Source organism: Echinops telfairi, unplaced genomic scaffold (assembly GCF_000313985.2).
Source record: "Echinops telfairi isolate 266 unplaced genomic scaffold, ASM31398v2 ScPeMD7_7400;HRSCAF=8409, whole genome shotgun sequence".
Lineage (NCBI taxonomy): Eukaryota > Metazoa > Chordata > Mammalia > Afrosoricida > Tenrecidae > Echinops > Echinops telfairi.
Window position 1 is genome coordinate 2,977,516 of NW_022111300.1, and position 16,131 is coordinate 2,993,646.

Consider the following 16,131-nt stretch of genomic DNA (forward strand, 5'->3'; position numbering starts at 1 on the left):
TGTGTGTGTGTGTGTGTGTGTATGCATATGTATATGAGTTAAGGCGCTGTGGTGGTGCAGTGGTTACAGCACTGGGTAGAATTTTAACCCCCAGCCACTCTGCAGAAGAAAGCTGTGGCAGTCTGCTCCTGTCAAGATGACAACCTTGGGAACCCTGGAGGGCAGTTCTCCTGTGTCCTCTAGGGTCACAATGACTGGAATTGAAGAAAGTGCAATGCTACTTCAATTTGAAACTACTTAAAAAGAAACCAATAATAAGTCTGGAAGCAAATTGTTTTTTATATATCTAGGTTTCTATAGTTATATACTTTAGGGACAGGATTTCATTATACAGTTTTACGGGAGATTTGAGAGTAAGGACATCTGTAAGGGAATTATGGTAAAATCACACTAATTGACGGACCGGACCGGTTGCACATCTATAAAGTACTAAGGTTAAATTACAATGGATCTGTATGGGTTCAACTGAATGTGTCTTCTTTTACTTCCAGTTTGTTAAGCAGCCGCATGTAACATATCGATCTAGACAGTTTGGATAAATACTCTCCCTGATAAATAATTTACATGAAAAGGCCAGATGAAGTTACAGTGAAAGAAACCATAGGTCCTAAGCGGTTCTCCACCTGTGAGTCCCGACCCCTTTGGGGAGCGAACGACCCTTTCACAGGGGTTGCCCGGTTCATAACAGTAGCAAAATGACAGTGATGAAGTAGCGGTCATGTTGTGGGGGTCACCACAACATGAGGAACTGTATGAAATGGTCATGGCATTAGGAAGGTTGAGAACTGCTGACTTAGGAGATTCGCATGAGCCTAATTTGTACATTTTTTTTGTCAATTCAAATTGTTTATTTTTTTGGAATTAATGCCTTGATTTTCACTGGGGACCTTATGTCAATGAGTAGATGATAATATTTTACTTTTTCCATAAATGGGCATGCATTTCTCTCATGTTCCATTCCTAACAGAAATCAAAATTCAATAAATAGCTTAATGAATGAGGATTGATCCATGCAGCCAGCACATAGGGTCTTGGTTTAATAAATAGTTGTCTGTTATGTAGGAAATATAACTCTTATTCAATAATAGTTCTTCCTTCTAGTGGACATCATTGGGAATGACTGTCTTTCACACACACACACACACACACACACACGCACACACACACACACACACGCTCATGGTTAAGTGTTTGACAGGCAGGCTAGTATAATGTAGAAGAGAATGAGATCTGTGTAGAATAAGCATAGGTTTGATTCTCGGCTTTGTGCTATGACTTTACAATATTAATCTCAATAAATCTCAGTTTCTTCATCCATAGATGTTTTTATATGTATGTGGCAATCCACTAAGATCACGTGGTTATTGTGAAAGCATGCTGTTGTGGATAGCTGGTGTTGAGTCAGTTTTGACTCACAGAGACCCCGGGCAGAACAGAACCAGACACTGCCAGGTCCCGTGCCATCCCCACAATCCTTCCTGTGCTTGAGGCCATGGTTGCAGACACTGTGTCCATCCACTCCACTGTGGCCCGGCCTCTTTTTCAATACACTGCCACTTTACCAAGTATGGGCTCTCTGGTAGCCTGACAAAAGGATGTAGCATGAAGCCCTGCCATCCTTGACGCTGTAAGGAGCACTCGGCTGTATTTCTCATCATCCAGATCTGTTTGGTTGTGGGCTGTCCATGGTACTTTCAATACTCTTCACGAACACCATAATTCAAATGCATCTGTTCGTCGTCTTCCTCATTCAATGTCCAACTTTCTCATGCCTATGAGATGACTGAATTATCATGGCCTAGGTCAGACGCACCTTAATCTTCAAAGAAATATCCTTGCTTTTCAACACTTTAAAGAGGTCTTGTCGAGCAAATTTACCCAAAGCGATGCAGTTTGATTTCTCTTCCTCCCATTTAGTTTCAATATCTATTTTGAAAACTAGACATATAACATTGTACAAAAATACTAACCTGGGTTTTTTTTATCACAGTGAGAATTTTCTTTTCAAAACCAATTTATGGGGAGTTAATATAGATATCATGTCTTTCCATAGTTCAATCACATCAATCAGTATTGCACAATTGCTGCCACAATCCGTTTCAAAACCCTCTTTTCATTCTTGAATTCTCCGTGACTTCAGCTCCCTTTTACCCTCCCCGCTCCACCACTTCCGCACCCCTACAAACCCTTATTCTACTTGCTGTCCCTTTCGGTTCATCAGTCCTGGGCTTGTCTGATCTCTTGATGGCTGCTTCCATGAGCATTGATTGAGGATCCAAGCAAGATGACATGATTAGCCACTTGAATCTTTTCTCCACTTTCCCTGATGCTGCCTACTGGCCTAGTGGGAGGTTTTGGTTTTCCTTACATTGAGTTGTCATCCACAGGGCAGCCTGCAATCCTGATCTTCATCGGCGAGCACTTCAAGTCCGTCTCACTTTCAGCAAGCAAGGTGGAGTTGCTTGCCTGGTGCAAGTTGTTCACAAGCTTAGCTCCATATTTGCTCGTCATACAGACTGAAGAAGTATGGTGAGGGTGTACAAGCCTGATGCACACTTTTCCTGATTCTTCTTTTATAAATCACTTTATTGGGGACTCCTACAGCTCTTATCACATTCCAGACATCAGTTGTATCAAGAATATTTGTACATATGTTGTGATCATCATTTCCAACAAATCTACTTGAGCCCTTGGTAGAAGCTCCTCTTTTTCCCCCTCCCTCTCCCACCCTCGTGAATCCTTGATCAATTGTATATTGTTATGATTATTTTGTATCTTACACTGTCCATTGTCTTCCTTCACCCACATTTCTGTTATTCATCCCCTTGGAGGGGGCTATATATCCAATCTTGTGATGGGTTCCCCTTTCTCACCCTTCCCCCTCCCTGACTATCCCCCTACCCTTATGATATCACTGCTCCCACTGCTCTTCCCGAGGGGTTTATCTTTCCCAAATGCCGTTTGTCCAGAGCTCTTACTGTACCAATGTGTGTTCTCCGGTACATTTGTAACGTAGAACTAGGTCTACTTATCCTGATTTTTAAGCCATGCAGTATACCCTTGTTCTGTTTGCACAATTGCCTCTTGATCCATATGTGATCAACTTCCACATGAGCACAATGTAGTGTTCTGTAATTTACATTCCTCTCACGGGTAGCCATAATTTGTTGTGATCCACACAGTTGAATGCTTTTGCATAGTAAACAAAATACAAATAAACATCCTTCTGGTAATCTCTCCTTTGAGCCAAGATTCATCTGACATAAACAAGTTTCCCTTAGTCCGCATCTGAATCTGACCTAACCCTCTGGCAGGTCCCTCTTAATGTACTGCTGCAACCATTTTTGGATGATCTTCAGCAAAATTTTACTATTGATATCATTCTATAATTTGAGTATTGTTTCCTTGGAATTGGCATAAATATTGATCTCTTCCATTCAATTGGTCAAGTGGTTGTCTTCCAAATTTCCTGACACAGAGGAGTGAGTGCTTCTAGTGCTTCATCAGCTTGTTGAAACATTCCAATTATATCAATTCCTGGAGCCGTGGTTTTGATTCATGCTTTCTGTGCAGCTCTTGACCTTCTTCCTTCAGTACCCTTGGCTCTTGCTCAAATGCTACCCCTGTAAATGGTTGAAGGTTCAGTAGTTCTTTTTGGTATAGTGATTCTGTGTATTCTTTCCATTTTCCTTTGATGCTTCCTGCATAGTTCAATATTTTTTCCTTAGATTCTTTCAATATTGTAACTCATGAAAGCATTAAAGCTCAACATATAAGAAATTGTTATTAAATATTATCTAGTAATACGATTGCACATAGCTCTCATTTTTGAATACTTTAATACTTCAAGATTTCCTCTTTTCTGTCTTAATGGCTAGTGGACAACACTCTGGAAGAACTTTTGGCAATCTGGCAATCAAGTGTTCTGTATTGAAAGTTAGGAAAGACAGGTGGGTTTTTACCAGGATACTGTATCAGGACTAAATGGCACACATTCTTCCTTATGTGCTTCCAGTAGCTTAGACGCTGACCCTGTTATGAGTGGAGCTCTATCCTGCACTTGAAAGACCATTTCAAAGACAGCTAGTTTTATAAAGAACATGTCACGGAAGGAGACAGCATGGCCTTTGTAATTCAAGCAGCTCTGAAGGGATTGCATTTATACCATTTACTGGCTGTCTGAGCTTCCACGGGGGATTTCACTTCTGGAAGTCTCAGTTGGTTCACTGTGTGATGGGACCAATGATCCCTATGTTGCAGGGTATTGTGAAAATTAAATAAAGCCACCATTCACATTAAACAAAAGTCACACCTGTCAATGTGCCTCGCATTTTATAAGCCCTCAATCTATGTTAACTGCAGTTGTCATCAATAAAGTAGTTATCAAATATACAATAATGATATATTTCAATATTTTTTGGTAATATATACAAGTGGTCTATATACAATCTGAGCAATGTGCTTTTAAGTTATTGCTATTAATATTCATTGTCGACCTTTAGTGAGTATTATATGGTAGGCACTGAGCTAAATGTTTTATCTGCATTATCACATACAATCTCCACAGCAACTCTATAACATGGATATTGTTATCCCCAATTTATAGAGAAGAAACTTGAAGCTTAGGAAGAGGAACTCAATTATTTGTGTTTACATTGTGAGGTAGTTAGTTTATTTTGCCAACCTGGCCGATAAACACATGTAGGATTAATTGAAGGGCCGAGGGATAAATGGCTCAGTGAGCCTTGCCTTTTGAGTTCTCAGGTCTCTTGCTTTGTGGTGGTTGGACCAGGGCACAGCTGCCTTAGCCAGTTGCCTGTTCTAGCTGGCAAGGCTTCACTTCCTGTAAGACATCCCCAAGGAGAAGCTGCAAGGACCTACCCCGATGCAGCCCTGGGTGCTGGAGCAGCTGTGTGTAGACTCCTGCCAGCACTGAGATGCTTACACACTCACTGATTTGGCTTTCCTCCTGTAGTCGGTGTCATAGTGTGTGTTTTGTGAGATGGAGGAAGACTTTGTGGATTGGTGTTGGACATATGGGTTAATGGGTTAATGCTGGACTTGTGGGCTTGGGCAACACTGGGTTGGGATGTTTTCTTGATGTGCACTTACCCTTTATATCAAACTCTCATACATATGAGTTTCTATGGATTTGTTTCTTTAATGTACCTAGACTAACACACATGGGGTCTGGTGTCAACTGAAAGGGCAAGCTTTCAAAATCCTGTTGCTTTTGAATCGATTCCAACTCATCACCACCCTGTGGGATAGAAGAGAACTGCGCCATCAGGTTTTAAAGCCTGTGTCTTTCTGGGATCAGGCTGCTCTACTGCACAACGCTTGTGGGTTTGAATACCACGCTTTCAGTGAACAACTGGGTGTTTAACCACTTTGCCATCAGGGCTCCGCTTCATTAGTTTCATCATCTTTTTAAGAAGAAGCGGGGTGGGGAGGAGAAAGGAGAGAGAGTGGGAGGGGGGAAAGACTGGTCTTCCTCTGACTATTCATTGTTGCTGTTAGTTGTTGTGGAGTCAGCCTACACATCTTGTGGTAACAAGAGGAAAGCACATCAACATGCTGCCCTGTCCCATGTGGTCTCCGCGATCAGGTGCAGATCGGATGGTTGGGATCCACAGGGTTTCCTCTGGCTGATTTGTGGAAGCAAATTGCCAGTCCATCTTCCTAGTCCATCTTATTCTGGAAGCTCCACTGAGACTTGTTCGGCATCAGAGCTACACACAAATCTCCATTGACTGTTGGGGGGTTGGATGGGCTGTGCATGAAGTGCAATGGCCAGAACTTGAACCCAGGTCAGCTGCACGAAGGCATGAACTCTACCACTAAACTACCACTGCCCCTACTCTGAATTTTAAAAAGCCTGTTTTGCTTCTAATGAACCTCATGCTCCCTGTTCATTTCTTGTCTTTTCATGTACAGTACATGTGTTATTTACAGCACACCCAGAACCATAGCTTGGCATTAGAATTCCGTGAGGTCCTTTTTGAGAATCAGATTACCACACACTATTTTTAGCACTCAACACAAACGACTCTTTCCATTACAGTTTTAAATATCCAATGATAAAGTGTATTGCAAAGCGCTCTTAGAGCTAAATAAAAGACTTGGATTTGCTTTAATTAGGGAAGACCCGTTGAATGGCATTGGTTTAGTGCCGTGGCTGAAGGGGTGCCCTGTCAGTGCCTCCACTTCACACCCTCCTCCCCCATCTGCTGCTATAATTATCTGCCTTCTTGGCCATAAAAGGCTGGCTGTGGGGCCTGACATTCTCCTGCCTGACCACATGCAGTATTTTTGAACTGGCCCCTGGGGTCCTGTCTTAGCTGCCTTTTAACTTGCTCTTGGATTCAACCTGGGGGATTCTTCCCTCCTCCAGCAGCCTCACAGCCCCATCGGAACATTCGCATCACCAGGACTACTGGGGAAACCGGTAAGAGTGGCACTGAGCGGAGGAATGGACTTGATATGGTATTTGCTTACTGGCCCTGGGAGTGTGTGCTTCTTTCTGTCTTTTGAGCTCAGCAGGTTGCTCCACGAGCTGTCAGGACAGCAGGGACGTAGGAAAGTGAAGCTGCAGGAAGGAGCAGCAAGAGCAGCCGGGACCCAGTTGTGCTGGCCTCGCTTACGCTCTGATCGCTGTGTTCTTGTCAAATGAAGCCACTGCTCCTGGCACTGCCAGGGTGAGCTAAGTCCTCCTTCCAAGTTGGTCATTCTATGGTTCGGCTGAAATCTGGCATGGCAGGGAATCTGTGTGGCCTGTGATAAATTAGACCGAAAGGAGGCAAATCACTCCAGCCACTCATTTGGAAGGTTGTGACTTAACTCTGACAAGGCAACTGGGCAAAGTCAGAGGAAAGCACAGGATTCCTAACCTAGAAATGGTTAAGTCACATGTCAGAGGGAACACAGATTGACTGACAGTTAATCACCTTCTGTGAAGAATTTTTAATGAGCCTATGTCATCTAATGCCTATACAGAAGTATCATGTCTGTGTGACAACCATGGAATTAGTATTTCATCCTACATTCCCAAATTATTTTCATGAAAAAAATATAGGTCTTAAACAAGCAGAAGACAACAAGAAACCTTCGTTCCTTCCAACATTCTTCAGCCGTTTTCAGCAAGGGGATAATCCTTGCTGAATTTATGAAGAGAAGGTGGTAGCATCTTTGTTCCAGGGGTCAGAGCCATGACAATCAGCTCTGAGAACATAAAGTCCAACGTTGTTTACTTGGTATAAACTGCTTATGTGCTTGGAATATTAAGTGTTATTAAAAAAACAAATGTATTTGGGAAAAGCAGATATTAAAAAGAGAATAGCAAGCAGTATTGGGGCTTGCTGTTAGAAAGAGTTCATTTAGCAAACATAGCAGCATTTCATTTTCTGGGTTGTGAATTTAGCATATAATATCATACATACCCATTGCTGTCAAGTTCATTGCGGTTCACAGCAATTACAGAGGACAAAGTTGCCTCAGTTTCCAAGTTGTAATTTCTATGGATGCAAACGTCCACATCTTTTGCCCTCAGAGGAGCTGGTGAGTGTAAACCACTGACCTTTAGGTTTGGAACTGAGCACTTCAATAATTGTGCTACGTGGACTCTTTACATCATGCATCAGAAATGAATTAATCATTTTTTGGAAATTATTCAAATATCATTGACCATGTTATAATGTATCATTATCACATATAATGATACATTATAATGTATCATTGCAGATGCAGAATCCTTATAACGCTATCCTAATCCTATAATGTAAATTCTAACTTCTTTGTTTTGTCAAAAATGAATATCAAGAATTTCTCATCATACATGAATTATTCATCATACATAATATAGAGTATTATAATTATTTGCTATGTCTAATAATAGAAAAAAGCCATCTATTTAGTGGTTAAATAAAAGTTGCTTGCTAGTAGCTATTTTTTCCCCTCAACAAATGCCATGTAGACTGATATCTTCCATGAGACTAAATATTTCTGGAGTGAAGTTTGCTGGGGTTTCTTCTCTAGGGGATACACAGTGACATTTTAAATAGCTTAAATGAAAAGTACTTTTAGATTGACAAAAAATACAGCGAGTTTAGAAGGATTTACTTGTCACATGGAGTTTTTAAAAAAAATTTTATTATTAATTAAGGTCTGGCCAAATGAATCCAGCACAGAAAATTATAAGGAACAAAGAAACCAGTCGTAACACAAAGGAAAAAAGCAGCAAAATAACAGCAATAAATTCATATCCACCAATAATGATACTGAATGTAATTGGATTAAATGCAGCAGTCAAGTAGAAAGATGGATAAGAAAATAGGACCCATCCATTTACTGCTTACAAGAAACACACCTTAGACACAAAGACAAAAATAGCCTAAAAGTTGAAGGATGTGGGAAAATATATCTAACTTATGACAATCAAAAGGAGCAGGAGTGACAATATAATCTGTGATAAAATAGATTTCCAGGGAAAATTTATAATGAAAGACACAGAAAGGCATTAATTACAGGGACAATTAAGCAAGAAGACTTAACCATAATAAATCTGAAAGACTCTCGAAATACATTAGTCAAATGCTTATATAGCTAAAGAGAGAAATAGATAATACTACAAAATAATATGAGACTTCAATACGCCTCTCTTCGGGAAGAACAAAACATCAGGAAAGAAGTGTAATAAAGATACAAAGGAACTAAGCCACACAATTAACCACTTGACCTCTAGACATGTAGCACTCCACCCAACAATACCAAGATATACATTCTTTTCCAGCACACATGTAATAATCTCCAGGATAGACCATATGTTAGGACACAAAGGAACCCTTAATACACCGAAAAACTACAAAGAGTTTTCTCAGGTACAATGCTATAAAGTTAAAAAAAAAAGGAAGATTAAAAAAGAGAAAATATATGGAAACTGAACACACACCCTGTTTATAAACTACTGGATAATTGAAGAAATGAAAAGAATGGAATTTTAAAATTCATTGAAACAAACAAGAACAAAAATATAACATGCCAAAACCTTTAGGACACAGCAAAAGCAGTCATCAGAGGGGCAGTTTATAATAATAAACACACACATCAAACAATAGGAGACAATCAACACCTTAATGTCCACAACAATTAGAACAAGAGAATCAAAATAAGCCTTCAACCAACAGCTGAAAAGAATTAATAAAGACTAGAGCAGAAATAAATAAATCAGCAAATAGAAAAAAACAAATGAGATAAGAAGATGGTTCTGAAAGAATGAACAAAACTGACAGATCAGTGGCAAGCTTGCCAAAGGGAAAGAATGAGATGCAACTATCACGAATAAGGAAAGAAAGGGGCAACCCCACAACAGAACCCACTGGTATGAAAACAGATAACACAATACTATGGCGAGGAGAGTGTAGGAGGCCTGGTGGGGCTTGATCAAGATCAGTGTAACCGAGAGGAATTACCAAAACCCAAATGAAAGCTGAGGATGATAGTGGGACAAGAGGAAATTAAAAGGAAATAGAGGAAATAACTAGGAGGCAAAGGGCATTTATAGAGGTGTAAATACAGACATGTACATACGTAAATGTATTTATGTATGACAATGGGGAACCATATCTATGTACCTATATTTATAGATTTAGATTAAGGTAGCAGATGGACATTTGGGCCTGTACTGAAGTACTCCCTCAATGCAAGAACATTTTGTTCTATTAAACTGGCATTCCACCTTCCCAACACGATTGCTGAAGACAAAGCAGGTGCATAAGCAAATGTTGTGAAGCTGATGGTGCCCAGCTATCAAAAGATATAGCATCTGGGGTCTTAAAAGCTTGAAGATAAACAAGCCACCATCTAGCTGAGAAGCAACAAAGTCCACATGGAAGAAGCAAACCAGCCTGTGTGATCACGAGGTGTCGATGGGATCAGGTATCAGGCATCAAAGAACAAAAAATCATATTATTGTGAATGAGGGGGAGTGCAGAATGGAGATCCAAAGCCCATCTGTAGGCAATTGGACATCCCCTTAAAGAAGGGTGTCAGGGGAGGAGACGAGCCAGTCAGGGTGCAGTATAGCACCGATGAAACATACAAGTTTCCTCTAGTTCTTTAATGCTTCCTCCCCACCATTATCATGATCCCAATTCTGTCTTACAAATCTGGCTAGACCAGAGAATGTACGCTGGTACAGATAAGAACTGGAAACACAGGAAAACCAGGAGAGATAAGCTCCTCAGGACCAACAATGACAGTGGTGATACCAGGCGGGGAAGGGGAAGGGGGTGAAGACAGGGGGAACCGATCACAAGGATCTACATATAACCCCCTCCCTGGGAGATGGACAACTGAAAAGTGGGTGAAGGGAGACATCAGACAGTGTAAGATATGACAAAATAACAATAATTTATAAATCATCAAGAGTTCATGAGGGAGGGGGAGCAGGGAAGGAGGGGGAATAAGCTGAAACTAAGGGCTCAAGGAGAAAGAAATGTTTTGAGAATGAAGATGGTAACAAATATACAAATGTGCTTTACACAATGGATGGGTGTATGGATTGTGATAAGAGTTGTATGAGCCCCAATAAAATGATTTGAAAAAGAAAAAAAAAACCCACAATACTATGAAGGACTGTACTACAATACATCTGAAAATCCAGAAGGAATGAACCAATTCCTAGAAAGACACTGCTTCCCTAAATTAAAACAGAGAGATGTAGAAAACATCAACAGACCCACGACAATGGATAGATATAATGATTTCAAAATTCCCAACAACAACAAAGTCCAGGAACAGACAGCTTCACCCAAGAATTCTAGTAATCATTCAAAGAAGAAATAACACCAACTTAACTCAAATTATTCAAGAATATAGAAAGGGATAGCACACTGCAAAACTCATTTTATGAAGCAAGCATAATCCGGAAAAGGTCCGGAAAAGACATTTCCAAAAAACCCAAAGTAAACTCAGTGCCCACAAGGAGATTTTGACTCTTAGCAATCATGTAAGACAGAGTAGAACTGACCGTGTAGGTGTCTGAGACTACACATCTTCATAAGAGTAGGAATCGTTATCTTTCTCCTGCAGAAAGATATTTTCAGAGTAGAAAATGACAGACCAATATCCCTTCTGAAAGGAGATGCAAAAATTCTAGACAAAAATCCAAGCTAATAAAATACAACTAAATAAATAAATAAAAGTTCATCACAATCAAGCGAGAGTCTACCAGATATGCAAGAATGGTTCAACATTAGAAAAGCAATCACTATGATCATTATATAAATAAAACAAAGAAAAATAAGTACATGATCATATCAGTTGATGCAGAAAAGGCATTTAACAAAATTCAAGCATCCATTCCTAATGAAACATTCAACAAAATAGGAGTAGAAGGAAAATTCCTTAACATAATAAAAGGCATATATCTTGATTAATGGGGAGAAATTGAAAGCAATCCCTTCTTTCGCAAGGTGGAACCAGACAATAATGCCCTTTATTACCAGCCTTAATCAATATTGTGCTAGAAGTCAACTAAAGTGATTAAACAACAAAAAGAAATCGAAGACATCCAAACTGGCAAAGAAGAGATAAAACTTTTTATTTTTGCAGATGATATGATTCTATATGTAGAAAACCTTAAAATCTTGACAAGAAAATTGTTGCACACAGGGAATCCAGCACAGATAAACCTCTCAGGACTAATAATGAGAGTAGTGATACCAGGAGTGTGAAGGGAAGGTGGGGGAGGAAAGGAGAACTAATCACAAGGATCTACATATAACCCCCTCCCTGGGGGACGGACAACAGAAAAGTTGGTGAAGGGAGACATCAGACAGTGTAAGACATGAAAAAATAATAATTTTTAAATTATCAAGGGTACTTGAGGGAGGTTAGGGGAGGGAGGGAGAAAATGAGCTGATACCAAGGGCTCAAATGGAAAGAAAATGTTTTGAGAATGATGATGCCAACAAATGTACAAATGTGCTTGACACATGTATGGATGTATGGATTGTGATAAGAGTTGTATGAGTCCCCAATAAAATTATTTCTTTTAAAGAAAATTGTTGCAAATAATAGAAAGATTTGGCATTGTGGCAGGGTACAAGATCAACATACAGAAATCAATTGGATTCCTGTATACTAACACAGAGATCTCTAAAAAGAAAACCAAGAAAACAATACTACTTACAATAACCAAGAAAGAGATGAAATACTTAAGAATAAATTTAACCAGAGTTACAAAAGATTTGTCCAAAAGAAAACTACAGGAATCTAAAGGGACCTACATAAATAGAGGAATGTTCCAGATTCCTGGATAGGAAGGCTTAGCATTGTGAAACTATCAATACTGCTTAAATCATTCTATAAATAGAATTTAATTCTGATCCAGATCCCAGAATCATTCTTTAAAGAATGGAAAAAGTAAGCACCAACTTTATATGGAAAAGAAAAAGACCCAGGATAGGCAAAGCACTACTGAAGAAAAAGAACACAGTAGGAGGCCTCTCACTTCCTGAAGGCAATATCTACTGCACAGCCACATAGTCCAAACAGCCTGGTACTGGTACAATGATAGCTATGTAGATCGATGGACCAGAATGGTGAACCCATAAATAAACTCCTAAACTATAGACAACTTTTTTCCCTGCAACATTTTTATTGGCACACAATTTACATATCATAGACAACTTATTTTTGACAAAAGACTGTAACATTAAATGAGGAAAGGATTGCCTCTTCAACAAATGATACTGAAAAATCCTATACCTCACTCCAAATAAAAAAATAAACTAAATATGAGTTAAAAACCTAAATTGAAGCCCTAGAACTAAAAGATCATCAATACGAAACTAGGGAAGAATTTAAGGGCACTAATACGTGGTGCAAACACACTATCAAATATATTGAAAAACACACACAGCAGAAGACAAAATCAATGCCTGGGACTTCCTAAAAATGACACAGGTGTGTATCGAAAGAACTTCATCAGAAGAGTGTAAAGGGAACCCACAAACTGAGAAAAACCATTTGGCAATCTCAACAAGAAATATCACATAATCCAACACAAATATGCAGGTCATGACAGAGAGCTCACTGGATTAGTCTGGGTACTTTTAGAGAAACAAATCCACAGAAACTCATGTATAAGAGAGAGTTTTATATAAAGGCTAAGTGTACATCAAGAAAACATGGAGGGGAGGGCAGGGGAAAGTGAGCAACTGATATGAAGGGCTGAGGTGGAGGGCAAATGTTTTGAGAATGATGAGGGCAGCGAATGTATATATGTGCTTGACATAATGGATGTATGTATGGATTGTGATGAGAATTGTAACGAGCCCCAATAAAATAATTAAAAAGAAAAAAGATAACATCCCAACCCAGTGCTGCCCAAGCCCACAAGTCCAACATTAACCAGTTAACCCATATGTCCGACACCAATCCACAAAGTCCTCCTCCATCTCACAAAACACACACTATGACACCGACTGCAGGAGGAAAGCCGAATCAGTGAATGCGTAAGCATCTCAGTGCTGGCAGGAGTCTCCACACGGCTGCTCCAGCACCCAGGGCTGCATCAGGGCAGGTCCATGCGGCGTCTCTTTGGGGATGTCTAGCAGGAAGTGAGCCTTGCCAGCTAGAGTAGGGAACTGGCTAAGACAGCTGCACCCTGGTCTGACCATCACAAACAAGAGACCTGAGAACTAGAAAGACGAGGCTCACTGAGCCATTTATCCCTCCACCCTTCAATTAACCCCACATGTGTTTATCGGCCAGGTTGGCACAATAAACTTTAACTATCTCAGTCATCAAAGAACACACCCAGGTGACCAACAGACATGAAAAAAATACTCAAGATCACTAGCCATGTGAGAGATGTAAATCAAAACAGCAGTTAGATACCAACTCACCCTGACATTAATAGAAAAGTAAAAAAAGAAAAGAAAAAAAATGCTAGAGAAGACGCAGAGAGATTGGAACCCCCACACTGCCGGTAGGATTGTAAAACATTGTTACCACTGTGGTAAGCATGATGGCACTCCTCCAACAATTAAAAACAAACCCCCTCACTGACATGGAGGCAATGCCGACTCATAGTGACCACATAGGACAGGGTGGAACTGTCCCTGTGAGCTTCCAAGACTGTAATTGTTTTCCCGAGAGTAGAGAGCCTCGTCTTTCTACTACAGAGCATCTGGTGGTTTGGAACTGCTGACCGCAGATCGCAGCCCAATCTGTCACCACTACCGCACCAAGACTCCTTCCTTAAGCAATGAGGAATAGAAACACAGCCACGTGCCTCTGCCACTGGTATATAGCCTACAGAAGTAAGGAGTAGAACATGAACAGATACATGCACACCATGTTCATTGTAGCACTATCCACAATAGCAAGAAGATTGAAACATGCTAAGTGCTCCCTAGTGGAAGAATGGATGAATAAACGGTGGTGCATATACACAATGGAATACTATCAATCACATCATTAAAGAACAATAATGAAACTGAAGCACCTCATGACATGGATGTGAAGTACATTATTTGTCCTCGAAAATACAAATATTATATGAAACCACTGTTACAAAAGAAAAAAATCGAGATGAAGGTTTTCATGGGAAAAGAAACAGATTTTGATGGTTACCAGGGGCAGGAGGGAGGAACATGCAGAAAAGTTTAAATAATTAGAGGTGTCTACAGTTCACCCGAGGCTACCATTGTGGCCTCCTGACAGTGGGGAGATTATTCAAGAAAGCAAACGCAATCGGAAGTTTCCTCTCCCTCTGCTGGAGATGATATTTTTGACTTTCCATAGAACTGCAAAGAACCCAAGTTCACAATACAAACTCAGACACGGAGAGTGGGCTCTCTTACGGCTTTAGGTAGGACTAGAAGCCTTCCTTCTTCTCCTTAGTAAACCCACTGCCAGCGAGTCAACTCTGACTCCTAGCACCATCCATAGGGCTTTTGAAACGATAACTCTTCATGGGCAGGATAGACTCATCTATCTCTCGAAGAGCAGCTGGTGGGTTTGAACCACAGACCTTGAAGTTAGTAATCCTATGTTTACCCGACAAGCGCCCATCAGGGCTCCTTCATATTTTTAATAGAGCATTGTAAATATTTTGCCTGCTTTTATGTTCTACTTTTTTAAAAAGTGTTTGTGAGACTTGAGGGAGCAGGTTACACGATAGCATTATTATACTTTAATGTTCAGTCCTAGCCCCTTTCCATCGACAGTCCTTCTCAGCCATTTTCTTGGCTTTGAACATCCTTTATATGCTTTTACTTTTCAAATAAAAATCTCTATCCTGGACCTGTATCTTGTGTCCTGAGCACTACCATTCTGATCTCTTACCTGTCAGTTCTTCGGACATCAGAGCAATTTCCAGCTCAGAACCTTCCCATGGCTCTTCATCCATTCAGAATAAAAGTTAAAGTTCAATTGAACCCTAAACCCTCTGAACTCGCAGCCCTCCTACACTCTTATTCCCTTCCACCCTTTCAAAGGCAAAACTCAAACGTACTGCCATTGAGTCCATTTTGACTCATAATAGCCCTATAAGGTGAGGTCCAACTACGGCTGTGAGGTTCCAAGACTGTAACGCCTTAGGGGAATAGACAGTCTCATTTTTCTCTCTTCAAGCAGCTGATGGTTTCAAACTGCTGACCATGCAGTTAGCCGCCCAACTCATAACCACTAGGTCACCAAGGATCCTTTACACCCCTTAGCTCTCTGTTATTTATTATCTCTTCTACTTGCCTGCCCTCGTGCCACTGGGAGGCAGACTCTGGCAGGCATGCTCATAGCTCAGTGCCTTCGCACTGGTCTCCTAGCTGCAACACTTCCCCCAGATGCTCATGCTCAGTTGTCACTTCTCTGTGAAGCCAACCCTGATGGCGCTATTACACATTACACCTCACCCTCTTTCCTACTTGATTTTTCTCTATATTATTTAGCATAACGTATGCCATATGTATCCTCATGAGAAAGATGAGGCTGTCTGTTTCTGTAAAGCTTTACAGTTTGGGAAACCTTAATCAGTAGTTCTACCTTGTTCTATGTAGAGCTGTGTGTTAGGTTGGGTTGACTAGAGAAACAAATCTAGTGACACTCGTTTATATGTAAGAAAGC

At 40.4% G+C, this 16,131-nt stretch overlaps 1 protein-coding gene across 2 annotated transcripts in view; it reads left to right on the forward strand.

The window, feature by feature from the left end:
• Positions 1 to 6,308: 6,308 nt before the first annotated feature.
• MYOM1 (myomesin 1) overlaps positions 6,309 to 16,131 on the forward strand; it is a 178,278-nt gene continuing 168,455 nt past the window's right edge. For both annotated transcript variants that reach the window (XM_045296152.1, XM_030887323.2), the window contains exon 1: positions 6,309 to 6,448. The gene's annotated coding sequence lies outside the window, so the exon portion shown is untranslated. The remainder of the gene's footprint in view (positions 6,449 to 16,131) is intronic.